The sequence below is a fragment of the Pelodiscus sinensis genome, chromosome 2 (genome assembly GCF_049634645.1).
Source record: "Pelodiscus sinensis isolate JC-2024 chromosome 2, ASM4963464v1, whole genome shotgun sequence".
NCBI lineage: Eukaryota > Metazoa > Chordata > Testudines > Trionychidae > Pelodiscus > Pelodiscus sinensis.
Window position 1 is genome coordinate 163454708 of NC_134712.1, and position 12367 is coordinate 163467074.

At 43.9% G+C, this 12367-nt stretch overlaps 1 protein-coding gene across 3 annotated transcripts in view; it reads left to right on the top strand.

The window, feature by feature from the left end:
- Nucleotides 1–12367, top strand: part of TPK1 (thiamin pyrophosphokinase 1) — a 455370-nt gene that overhangs the window by 91665 nt on the left and 351338 nt on the right. The gene's annotated exons all lie outside the window — the stretch shown is intronic.

A 12367-nucleotide genomic window follows, 5' to 3' on the forward strand; every position in this document is an offset into this window, starting at 1 on the left:
TAGCTCCAGGCAGGGGGTTACTCCAGTCCTGCAGGGTCCGTCGCAGACAGGGGCTGTTCTGGCTGGCAGGAGCAACCCGGTCTGTGCTAGGCCTGGCACGGCCCTCCTCCCTGCTACTGGTTACACACTGGTTCCCCGGGAGTGAGGCTGGCAGGGGCAGATCTTGTAGTCATCTCCCCCACTCATTTTTCCAGTTGGCCAAGGCTCTGTGCAGGCTCCCTCCAGCCACTCATTTTACCAACTCAAAAGTGCCTTCCCATTGAGCCAAGAGTTTGGATGTTGATGTCTGCAACAAAAGCAACAATTGGTCTCCACACTGGAAATTGCATTGAAGGCCATCTTGTTATACGCCTGGTTATGCCGCACCCTTTGCAGATTTTCCCTTGCAATTCTCCTTCCTCTGTCCCCAGGGTCTCTGTGTTCTCTCTGAGCTGTATAATGTATTGCATTATAGTAGTTGCCCTGGCCTCTTGCTCTTCCCCTGTCTAGTGGAGCAGGTCCAGAATTCTTGGCTGCCTCCCATACAAGAGTTTGAATGGGGAGAAACCTGTGGATGTTTTGAATTCTTCTGCATAGATTCTACTACCAAGCTCCTTTTCAGTAAGATTGCTGAATATATGTCTACACAAATCCCTGTTTCTTTCTATCCCTTGTGGAATTTACCCTGAGAATCAATGACAGTAAAATACTTTTAAAAAATCAATAGAATTTTAATTTAAGAATTAACAGCAAAAATACATTGAAGGGGACAACACTGCTTTCACAGGAAAAGTAATTGGCTGTGCTGATTTGATTTATTCATTTAAAAAGTTTGAGAACATATTTTTATGCTCTGTTGGCATAATTTTTGCTGGTTTATTAGTGGAGTTGTCACCCTTAAGAGGAAGAATAAACATCTTGTGTGGTGACTTGGGATTCAGTCTAGTGAAATGCAACTACAAAAATAATGTATAAATAGTGGGAATAATTAACAGGATAGTCCAAACTTAACTGCATCTCAGAATTAGGGCTGACAACTACTCTGTTAGCAAGTGCACAGGCACAGGGTCAGACTTTACTGAAATGGATTCTAAGGAAGGTTTTCAGATTTAGAAACACCAATTATGTAGGAGTTGGTAGGAAATAATTTTACTAGTGAATCTGGTTAAACATTATCTAGTAGAATATTGGCTATTTTTGGATTTATGTATCCCATATTCTTTTTATCACTCCTTATAACACTCCAGAGTCCAGCGTGCTAGTTCTAAAAGCAGGTGAAATATAGACTGCTACAGATAAGTAGCTTTACATTATAGAACAGGAGACTGACCATCAGTTGCGTTATTTGTATTTCAAAGTGTCTCGCTGTTGATTTACACAAGTTGGACCTCTCTGGTTCGGCACCCTTGGGACCTGACTGGATAAGGGATTTTGCAAGCCTACGGGAGGTAATTTCTGGTCCCCCTTCCACTGGGTCTCCACCCTTACCCCTGGCTTGGCTGCTGGCCTTCTGGCCAATTCCCAACCAGCTCCCAGGTTGCCATTGGCCTCACAGTCCTGCCGGTCCTGCTGGGCTTCCTTGCTGCCAGCAGCCTGCTAACCAGCTGGCTCACAGGGCTCCCCGCTGCCAGCCCTCCACTGGTACTCTGGTCCTGGAAAATGTGTGGTCCATATTGCCGGATCAGAGAGTCTCGGTTTAGAGAGGTTCAACTTACAGTGAGTTTCTACTTGAAAAGTGACTTTCAAAATGGTATTGCATGGTTCCATGTCTGCTGTATCTGAGTAATTTACAGTGCTCATTTTTCAGGTAAAATATTTTTTCACCTAGATGCCAGCCTCAAATACAAATCTAAGAAGTGAGCTGGGTTTTTGAATCCTAGTTCACCAATAGGAACTGCTTTTGAATCAGAGGTTTTGTCCTCATCTATCTATCCCTCCAGAATCTCCTGAGAATGAAAAAGCAGAACTTGGTCCTGGATTGACAATTCAGTTGATGTTGCGGTGAATACATATTTTTAGCATGGAGGAGAAAAGGAATTGTTAGAATTGAGTGCAGAGTCATAGAATATAAATGGACAAATTTTGATCTTGTAAGGATTGCTTGATCTGACATGAGTGAGTTAATTTTGATTTACATGAATGCTAATAAAATCAGAATTTGGCCTACTGAGTCATTAATTTGCAAAATCATCTTCATTCCAGAGAGTAGATTGCCCTTTTAGGACTGTGTTTGCAATTCATCTGATAAAATACTGACTCTGAAGTTACAACATTTAAAAAACAAAACTATTTAAAGCAAATATAGGACAATTGAAGACTGCTGAACTCCTCTTTAGATAGCTGTGCTGCCTAATTTTTTTCTAATGAAGCCTCTGCTTTTTCAGCTTTTGATATGAAGATGGTTCTGTTTGATCTTTTTTGGGAAACTCAGTGGTACTACTATTAAAACATCTTTGAAATAAATACACAATTTTATTTCAAAGTTGTGCTTTTAGAAGCTAGCAACTCTTTCTTCTTACAGCACCCCAGAAAAACAAAAGATATACCTGAGTTTTAAAAATATTGGTCTAGATGCACAGTAGGTGTAAATTGGCATAGTTCTAATGGAACTATATTGATTTATACCTATTTAGAATCCCCACTCTTATGCTGTGAGAACCTCCTAAATATCCTTCACATATTAGCAGTCTGAAGTGTCTGTTCTCTTTCCTTCATTTGTGACCAGGCAAAGTGAGCATAATGTGTCTTCATTTGATTAATGTAAAATACATTTTTTAGAACAATGTCTGGGGCAGCATAAAAGAAGGCCAATTATGACTGAAATGAAAAGGCTGAGGGTTGTCAAGAAAGAGCTTGATAGCTAAGAGTACCAAGAATTGTAGCAAGAAATTGACCTATTGGGGAAGTATGAGATCATAATTACTGACTGGAAAGATCTTTTTTTCTGAAAGTTAAAGGCATTCATATCCTGGTACTGGGGACTACATAAGGTTACGAGCTAATTTTTTCTCATTTGCACTTATATGAAGCCTGAATAACTGAGGTGAAACCTGTGAGTTAACTCTGGGGCTATGTCTACACTATCAATTTTTGCCAGAAGAGGCTATGTAAATGAAGTGCTGATTAGCATATTGCCACACTTCATTTGCATAATTTATTCTGAGCCGGTTTTGCGCAAGGGGTTTTTGAATAAAAACAAGCAGTGTGGCCGTTTCCTTTTTGTGCAAAAAAAACTTTTTTGCGCAAGATCCTTATCCCAGAGAGGATAAAGAGAGGGATAAGGATCCGGGAGAGGGATAAGGATCTTGAACAAAAAGGGATTTTTGCGCAAAAAGGAAATGTCCACATTGCTTGTTTTTGTGCTAAAACCACTAGGAATAGATTATGCAAATGAAGTGTGACAATATGCTAATTAGTGTTTCATTTGCCTTGGCTCTTCTGGCAAAAGCCATAGTGTAGACAAAGCCTGGGTTTGCACTAATGCTAATAAGAACAGAACAGAGGCTAACATCCAAGAAACTGAGCTCTGTTAAAATGGTAGAATATTATTCTGCCACCAACCAGTGTTCCCTCTAAACAGTGTGGCAGCAGAGCTTCATAGGTGATTAATCAGCCCTGCCCAGTCAGAGACTCAGGGCTCCGTTCATGGAGCTGACTGACTGGGCGGGGTTGATGAATCACCTGTGAAGCTCTGCCGTCCTACAGCTTAGAGGGAACCCTGGCATCAACTATATTTTTAAGATCATGAATGATGACATTAAAACCTTTTTTTCCTCTAAGTCTTCATTAAAACAGCTTTCTAGAATTCCTGGAATTGAAAATAGGCTTTATTTTGTGTTGTATTTTATGCTTTCACTAACACTCATTCCATATTAGTAGAATACTCTTTGCTGAATAGAAAAAAAATCTATTCTAACACTTATTTAAAATTCATAATACGTGGAGCTGTGCAGGAACCAGGATTTCTGTTTCATGACAATATTTGAAACGTTGTGCAGAATGGTATTTTGGGAAAAAAAAGTTTCAGGTCAATTGGATCATTTTGTTTCAATACAATTGAAATATTTCATTCCATTCTGACTTTTAAAAAATAAAATATCAAAGTAAAAATTTTGTATCCTCTCTAATAATAGCCTTTTCACTTCAGGGATACAAACTTGCATAAGCATTTTTTAGTCATGATCTACTGGCTCCATAAAGCACTGTGTTTAGCCCATCCTAGTATTGTTATTGTGACAGATTCCCTTTGCAATAGAATCACAGGTGACACTGGAAATTCTACTACTGTAGTGAGACATCAACCATCAGAGGAAAAATACATTCAGTTGTCTTTGTTTTAATGGTACAAGTTGGACTTTCCTGGGTCCAGCACTCTCAGAACCTGACCAGTCCCAGATGGGGGATTTTGCTGGACCAGTGAAGGTCATTACTGGCTCCCCTGCCACTGCTCCCCTCCCCCCCAGCCTTGGTTGTGCTATTAGCCCAGCTGCCTTACCAGCCCCACTGGGCGTCTCAACCCCACTGGGCAGCCCCCCTGACAGTTCTACCACACAGCCCTCTTGCTGGGCAGCCTATCCTGGATAGGATCATTTTCCAGGATAGGTTGTAGATTGTAGGAAAATGACCCTAGGCCTCACTCTCACAGGCCTTGGGGGACAGGCCAATCCTTGTCTAACTTGAAACAAATTCTTTTCAGTAACCATGCAGCATACCTCCATTATAACCATCCAGGAACCCACCCCTGCTCAGCCCCGGTGCCAACTCTGTCCACACATCTACACATTTGATATCATCACTAGACCCAACCACATCAGCCATCTCATCAGAGGCTCATTTAACTGCAAATCCACTAATGTGATCTATGCTATCAAATGCCAACAATGCCCCTTTGACATGTCACACTGGACAGTCTCTACTGGAAAGAATTAATGGACACTAATCAGATATCCGTAAAAGCAACACACAGAAACCTGTTGGAGAACATTTTAACCTGCCAGGGCACTCACTAATGGATCTCAAAGTCACCATGTTGTTTCAGACCATTTCAACAAGCCAAATTACACAGGGAAGCCTTGGAATTTAACTTCATTTACAGATTTGGGACCCATCACAAAGGTCTGAATCAAGACATTACCTGGCTAGCACACTACCTTCCACATCCTAATGACATAAACAATCAAACAATGGGTACTTAAGAACCATTTGCACCTTCTCTATCAGCATGAACACTCTAATTGACTTCTCCCCCTCCTTTTTTTTTTTTCTCCCCCATAACCTATTTATTTTGGAACTGTACCTTTAATAACTCCATTCATCTGAAGAAGTGGGTTGTGCCCACAAAAGCTCATGATACCAACTACAGTAAAACTCCGATGGTTCGCCATCTGATGGTCCGGCACTCCTGGTGGTCCGGCACCATCAGGAACCTGGAAGTGCTCCGGGCAGCCGGACCATTGGAGCTGCTCTGCCCCCAGTTTCCCTGATTCAGCCGCTGCTAAAACTGACCAGTGGCTGAATCGGGGATGCCTAGGGCAGAGCAGCTGGAGTGCTGCCCGGTTGGTCATGTAGCGCTGCCCCTCGGGGCTGCGGAACCCAACCGGGCAGCACCCCAGCTGTCCCCAATTCAACCGCTGCTGAAACTGACCAGCGGCTGACTCCAGGACGCCCGAGGAAGAGCTGCTCTGCCCCGGGCTTCCTGAAATCAGCCCCTGATCAGTTTCAGCAGCGGCTGACTTGGGTACACCTGGGACAGAGCAGCAGGGGTGCTGCCGGGTTGGTCTTGCTGCGCGAAGGGTCGGCGCTACCGGACCAACCCGGCAGCACTCCAGCTGCTCTGCTGCAGGCTTCCCGATTCAGCCGCTTCTGAAACTGACCAGCAGCGGCTGAATCAGGGACGCCTGGGGCAGAGCCGGACCATCAGAAGGGGGGACTCTGAGGGGCCTGGGGTGGCATCCCCCCCCGCACCCCAGGCCCCTCATAGCCTCCCCTCCCGATAGTCCGGCAAATCTGATAATCCGGCACCCCCTGGGTCCTAAAGGTGCCGGATTATCGGAAGTTTACTGTACATGTTTTTTTAGTCTTTAAGGTGCTACAAGACTATTAGTTGTTTTTTAAATTTTTCCGGTTACAGACTAATTCGGCTACCCCTCTGAAGGTAATCCTTAAGTGATTCATCCCGGCACCCAGTCCCAGTTTTTGGCAAAGAGGGGCTAGGCACACTATTACCAGGGCTCGACACGTGCTGAACCGTGCAGCTGGCGAGCGGGGTTCGCCGCGGGTTGGCGAGCCCTGTCTATTACTGTCCATCCTGGCTAATAGTTATTGATAACTTGTCTTTCATGAACTTATCTATTTCTTTTTTGAACCCTGTTAGGGTGTGTCTAGACTACATGCCTCCTTCGACGGAGGCATGTAGATTAGCCAGATCGGAAGAGGGAAATGAAGCCGCGATTAAAATAATCGCGGCTTCATTTAAATTTAAATGGCTGCCCCGATCTGCCGATCAGCTGTTTGTCGGCAGATCGGGGCAGTCTGGACGCGCCGCGCCGACAAAGAAGCCTTTCTTCATCGGCACAGGTAAACCTGGTTTCACGAGGCTTACCTGTGCCGATGAAGAAAGGCTTCTTTGTCGGCGCGTCGCGTCCAGACTGCCCCGATCTGCCGACAAACAGCTGATCGGCAGATCGGGGCAGCCATTTAAATTTAAATGAAGCCGCGATTATTTTAATCGCGGCTTCATTTCCCTCTTCCGATCTGGCTAATCTACATGCCTCCGTCGAAGGAGGCATGTAGTCTAGACACACCCTTAGTGTCTTGGCCTTAACAGCACCCTCTGTCAAAGAGTTCCATAGGTTGACAGTGTGTTGCATGGAGAAATGCTTCGTTTTGTTTGCATTTAAAACCTTCTGTATCTTAATTTCATTTGGTGTTACAAGAAGGAGTAAATAACACTTTCTTATTTATTTTCTTCACACCTGTCATGTTTTTATAGGCCTCTATCATATCTCCCCTTAGTTGTTTCCTTTCCAAGCTGAAAAGTGCCAGTGTTATTAATCTTGCTTCTTATGGAAGCTATTCCATAACTCTAATACTCTTTGTTGCCCTGTTCTCAACCATTTCCAATTCTAGTACATATTTTTTGAGATGAGGAGAGCACATCTGAGTGCAGTATTCAAAATGTGTGTGTGCCATAAATTAATATAGAGGAAATATATTTTCTCTTAGCTAGCCCTTTCCTAATCATTCCCAACATTCTATTGGCTTTTTTTTTTTTTTTGACTGCCGCTGCAGTTTGAGTAGCTGTTTTCAGAGAACTATCCACAGTAAGTCCGCAGATATCTTTCTAATTTAGACACCATCTGTAGGTGTTAATTGCAGAAGAACTGTCTATATGCAAGTTTAGGGGTGGTGAGACATGTATTCCCCCCTTCCCCTTTTTCCTATATCTGATGGGTCAGAAGCAAGCCTCAAGGAACATACGCCATTGAAGATAAGCAATGGTGCCAGTGTAGCAAAAACAAGTTATAGATAAGGGTAAAGGGCAGGAACACATAAACAATCCTGCTTACCCTAATGTACCAATCACGTAAACAAGGCCAAAGAACAAATAGAACCAGATCAGTACCAGATCAATAGCTAAGCCATCAGCAAGTAATGAGTAACTCCTGGAAATTTCCAAACTGCCAAACAAGGTAGAGACACTGTATTTAAAACTGCACCAGAGCACAACAATTTGAACTTCACCAGTGGGCTTTGGTACTGGTGCCTTGGAAGCCAAGACCGTCTCCTGCTTTGTCTGCAGCCGAAACAGGGTTCCCTGCTCGCAGAAGGGACGTAAGATACCGCTTTTCCTATCATATTGTTCTTTTAGTTAAGGGGCGCAGCTGATAGCTGTCAGAAAATAAACTGCTTGTGTTTGACAGATACCTGTGCAGCATGTTTTTGTACTTTGAGAACTCAGTGTTGGACCTGAGACTTACTCTTGCCAGCAACACCATCATTTTTGTATGTATAGTTGGTATTTTGTTTGCCAATGTGAATTACTATGTATTTACTAACATTGAATTTCATCTGCTACTTTTTTGCCCAGTCACCCAGGTTTCTGGGATCCCTTTGCAAATCTTCATAGTCTGCTGTGGACTTAGCTGTCTTGAGTAATTTTCTATTGTCTGCATATTAAGTCACCTCACTGATTTCTCCTTTTACCAGATCATTTATGAATATGTTGACTAGGATTGGTCCCAGATTAGCCAGACCCCTGAGGGACACCACTAATTACCTCCCTTCATTCTGAAATCTGACCATTTATATCTACAATATGTTTTCTGTCTTTTAACCAGTTACCAATAACCTTCCCTCTTATCCCATGACAGTTTATTTTGTTTATTTTGCGGGACACAGAGATCAGCCTGCAGTTGGACTTCCATTTATCTACCTTTGTTTTTATATGGCCCAGATCCTTGCAATATCCTTCACAGGTTGGGTGGGACCCTTTTTTCTGTCATGGGACAATAACCAACAGGAAGAATAATCATGGACCACTCACCTGCCTGGGTGGTACGGAGGCTCGAGGCTTTCTCCTGCAGTGGGGCAAACCTGCACTCAGAGCTCCAGCCCTGTGGAGGCAGTGGCACCTGAATAATTTTTACAGCAGGAGTGCTGAATGCTGGTGGCCATTAACTTAGCTCCCTGCCTGCCCTGGTTCCATGTGGCTCTCAGAAGTTGCCAGTATGTCTGGCTCCTAGATATAAGGGTGACCAGGGGAGTTCCATGTGCTACTCCCACCCCAAGCACTGGCTCTGCAGCTCCCATTGCCTGGGAGCCATGTCCAGTGGGAGCTGCAGGGTTGGCACCTGTGGGCATGGACAGTGCGCCGGACATGCCAGCTTCCTCAAGGAGCCACCTGAAGTAAATGCCTCCCAGCTGGAGGACACCTCCACTTCCACTCCAACTTCATACTCCAACCCTGAGCCCTCTCTCACACCCAGAACCCCGTATTTCTGCTTGCATCCCCATCCCCTGTCACGATCTCCTGCGCTCCAATCCCTTGCCGCAGCCTAGTGAAAGTGAGTCAGGACAGAGGGACGGTGAGTGACGGAGGATTGGAAGATGGAATGAATAGGGGCAGGGTGTCAGAGAAGAGGCAGAGCAGGAGTTGGGGCAAGGGTATTTTGTTTTGTGAGACAGAAAGTTGGCAGCCCTAGTGCTAATTGTTCTTGAGTAATGGATGGACAGCCAGCCCATGAGAGCGCCTCTCTTCAATGTAAGGGATTATAAAGTTGAAGACCAGGAAGTGGATTGTTTTCAAATGAGAAGCCAATAGATCACATGGAGCAATGCTGTAGTTTCCATTAAACAATCTTTCTTGCCTAGCTGAAGTTTCAGTGTGGTCTTACATTTATCAAAAATGTCCATTTTATTAATTGCCACTCTTTAGGCAGGATTCTCAGTGAGCATAAATTGTTGTAGCTTTACTTTACACTTCACTGGCAATATGTCCGTTTTGAAGGTCTGGCCCCTTTTGGTTAGCTGGCTATCAATAGTGAGCACTGTTAAAATGGTTCTGTTTGTGCTTGCTTTGGTGACACAGGTGTCTAATATTTAGTCATTTTTCCTGTCGCTGTGGTTCATTCAACATGTATGCTGTGTTCCCCATTATAAATATAGGGAACGTCATAATTGCATCTTTCCACTTGTGCAAACCACGGCTCCATTTTTCAAAAGCATCCACTAATTTTGTATGCCATCGTGTTTTGTGTACCCCATTTGTGCATGAGGTGCTGAGCATCTGCAGTTCCTAAGGCCTTCATTGAGGGTTTGGGGTGTTTGTTTGGCACCTCTGAGAATGAGCCTTTTCGTGTCTCAATCTGAATACCCAAAATCAGAGCCAATGTTTTTAAGTGTCTGTTAACTTACAGCAGATACCTCCAAAATGTGCAGCAAAATACAGTACTGACATTCATAATCTCTCCTCTTCCCTGCCTCCCCTCCACCATGTGCAGATAGAGCTAACCGTGTGCAGATAGGGTTTAACACTTGGCAAAGACTTTTGTGATTTGCTTACTTCAGCGAGTGTACAGTATCTGTGACTACCTTTATGTATTATGTCCACTTGTTATTTTGTGATGGGGGTCACCAGAAAAAGAGGTTTAATCATTAAGAGCTCTGCTTCCCAGGTCCCACTTCCAGATGTAGCTATAAATTGTTTTTCAACTTAAATGTATTGTTCCCATCTGTCTTTGTCAGTTCAAGTACAAGGTAAAAACATGCTCAAACTTGACGAAAGAAAGTTCCACACCCAATTATTTACTGTGGTTTCCTGAACCCTTAACTTCTGTGACCATATGTATATGCTATTAGCTTCTACCCTGCTGCAGAAGAAATTGGCAGAAGAGTAGAGGAACGTCAACTAAGTGCTCAAGTGGGGAGCAGCCTCCATAATGTTTAGCAGTTTAGGTTCTACAAAACATCATAGGTTAGAAAATGCTGTGATGAGGTAATCGCCAAGACAGTTATGACACCCATGGAGTAGATAAGAAAATATGTGCCTCTGATCACCCAGTTCACTTTATTTGTAATAAAAAATAAGCAAATACTGAAACTTGTACTTTGCTGACCTTTTCTGATTGTCGTCTTTGTTGAGTCTAGCAGGAGCCAAACTACAAGTTCTCATTTATAGAAGAGGTGTGGTAGTCTTATCTCAATAATGGCTTTCTTTTAGGTGGTGAGCATGTGGTTTTTCCAGGGTATCATGCCACTGCCATATCACAGCATATAATGGTACTTCATATGCAGAATTGTTTTATGTTTGTACATTCACGGTCTGAATGTAGTTTTTAGTAGAGTGCAGGTTGCTGCCTCTCATGCCTATTCATGTGTGGCTGAATTTATGCATCTCCTTCTTTTTTTCCCAAGAATTTAATGCACATTGCAGAGATCTTCTTCACCTTTTTGTTCCCTTATATTTCCGCCCGAGTCTTTCCTTGCTCCACCTTCTGCTCTACTAAATGTGCTCAGAGGCACAAAAGACCTTCTAGGGATAGATGATTTCTCCTTGCAATTACATTGGCTTCACATGATCAAATAGACTTCATTAACCTGAGAGCTTAAGGAAATCAAGCTCCAGGGGAAACTTCTATTCCAAGATAGATAATTAGGAAATGAAATAAATGCAATTCCCAGCACATGCAACCTTAATAAGGCGTAGGGGTTACATTTGCTCCCTGGAGGCGCAGTCTGGAATAGCTAGTATCCATTTATTTTAAAACTTACATTTTGTGTGTTCTTTTTTGTCCCCTGTGTTGGATATAGTTTAAGGACTGTAGGGGCTTACAGGCCACTTCAATCTGTGGAAATGCAGGCTCATTAGTTTAGTCTTATAGGGTTGCATGTTGGTGATAGCATGTTTCCAGGAATCAGATTTAGTCTGTGGAATCACCATGATAACAGACTGTAAGGGGGGGTGTCACTCGTCTCTCCTGAGAGCCACCCTCTGGCCAAGTGCCTGGGCACTCGCTCTGTCCTTCAGCCTTTTTGGCTACTCAGCCCTCCCTCCGAGTCACACAGCCTTGTGTGAAATCACAACCGCCTCTCGGGTAGATGCCTAAAAGGGGCCCATCCCAGTGCCCTTTGCTAGTGTCCCTCTGCATTTGTCTCTTAGTTTCCTCACTCCGGAGAGTGTGATGCCTCCTGGGCTTCTCTTCCTGGAGAGGGTTCCTTGCCCCTTGCTCAGGGCTTTACCTCAGTTCATCATAGTCTCACACTAATGCCCCACACAGAGCTCTCCATGGTGCTGCTGTTCCCTTAGCCAGGCAGTCTCTTCAATCTTCATCTCTTCATGGCTTCAGAGACACTGAGCTGACTCTGGTCCTGTAGCTCCTTTTGTAGGACCTTTCTGCCGGTTCCTCCAAAGCCACTCTAGCCTCTTGTAGGACTTGTCTGTGGCTTTTTTCTGGTGCAGGGTGTGGCAGGACCACAGGGCCACCTGCAGAGGGCCTCAGGGCCTGGTCCACTCCATCACACAGACATACACTAAAAAGAATATGCTTTGGTAAAATAATTACATTTTATCCAGTATGATTCCTGTGTTATATACTTAAATTGTAAGTTCTTCGTGGCAGTGATCCTCTCTTCTGTGTTTGTTCAGTTTCTAGCAGAGTGGGGCCCAAGTCCATGACTGTAAAAAAGTTTTGTTGAATAACGTAGCTGCAATCTTCTCTTTCTCTCTCGCAGAACCAACGGCTTGTACGTGCACCTTATACAATGCTAAAACCTTTAAATGCCATCCGCAGGTGTCAACAGCAAGACAGAACTGAACAAGAGAGTTGCACAAACATGGTGTTCTATTGAGGGGGCCTGTTAGCAGAGAACAGCTCTAAATAAAAGGGAC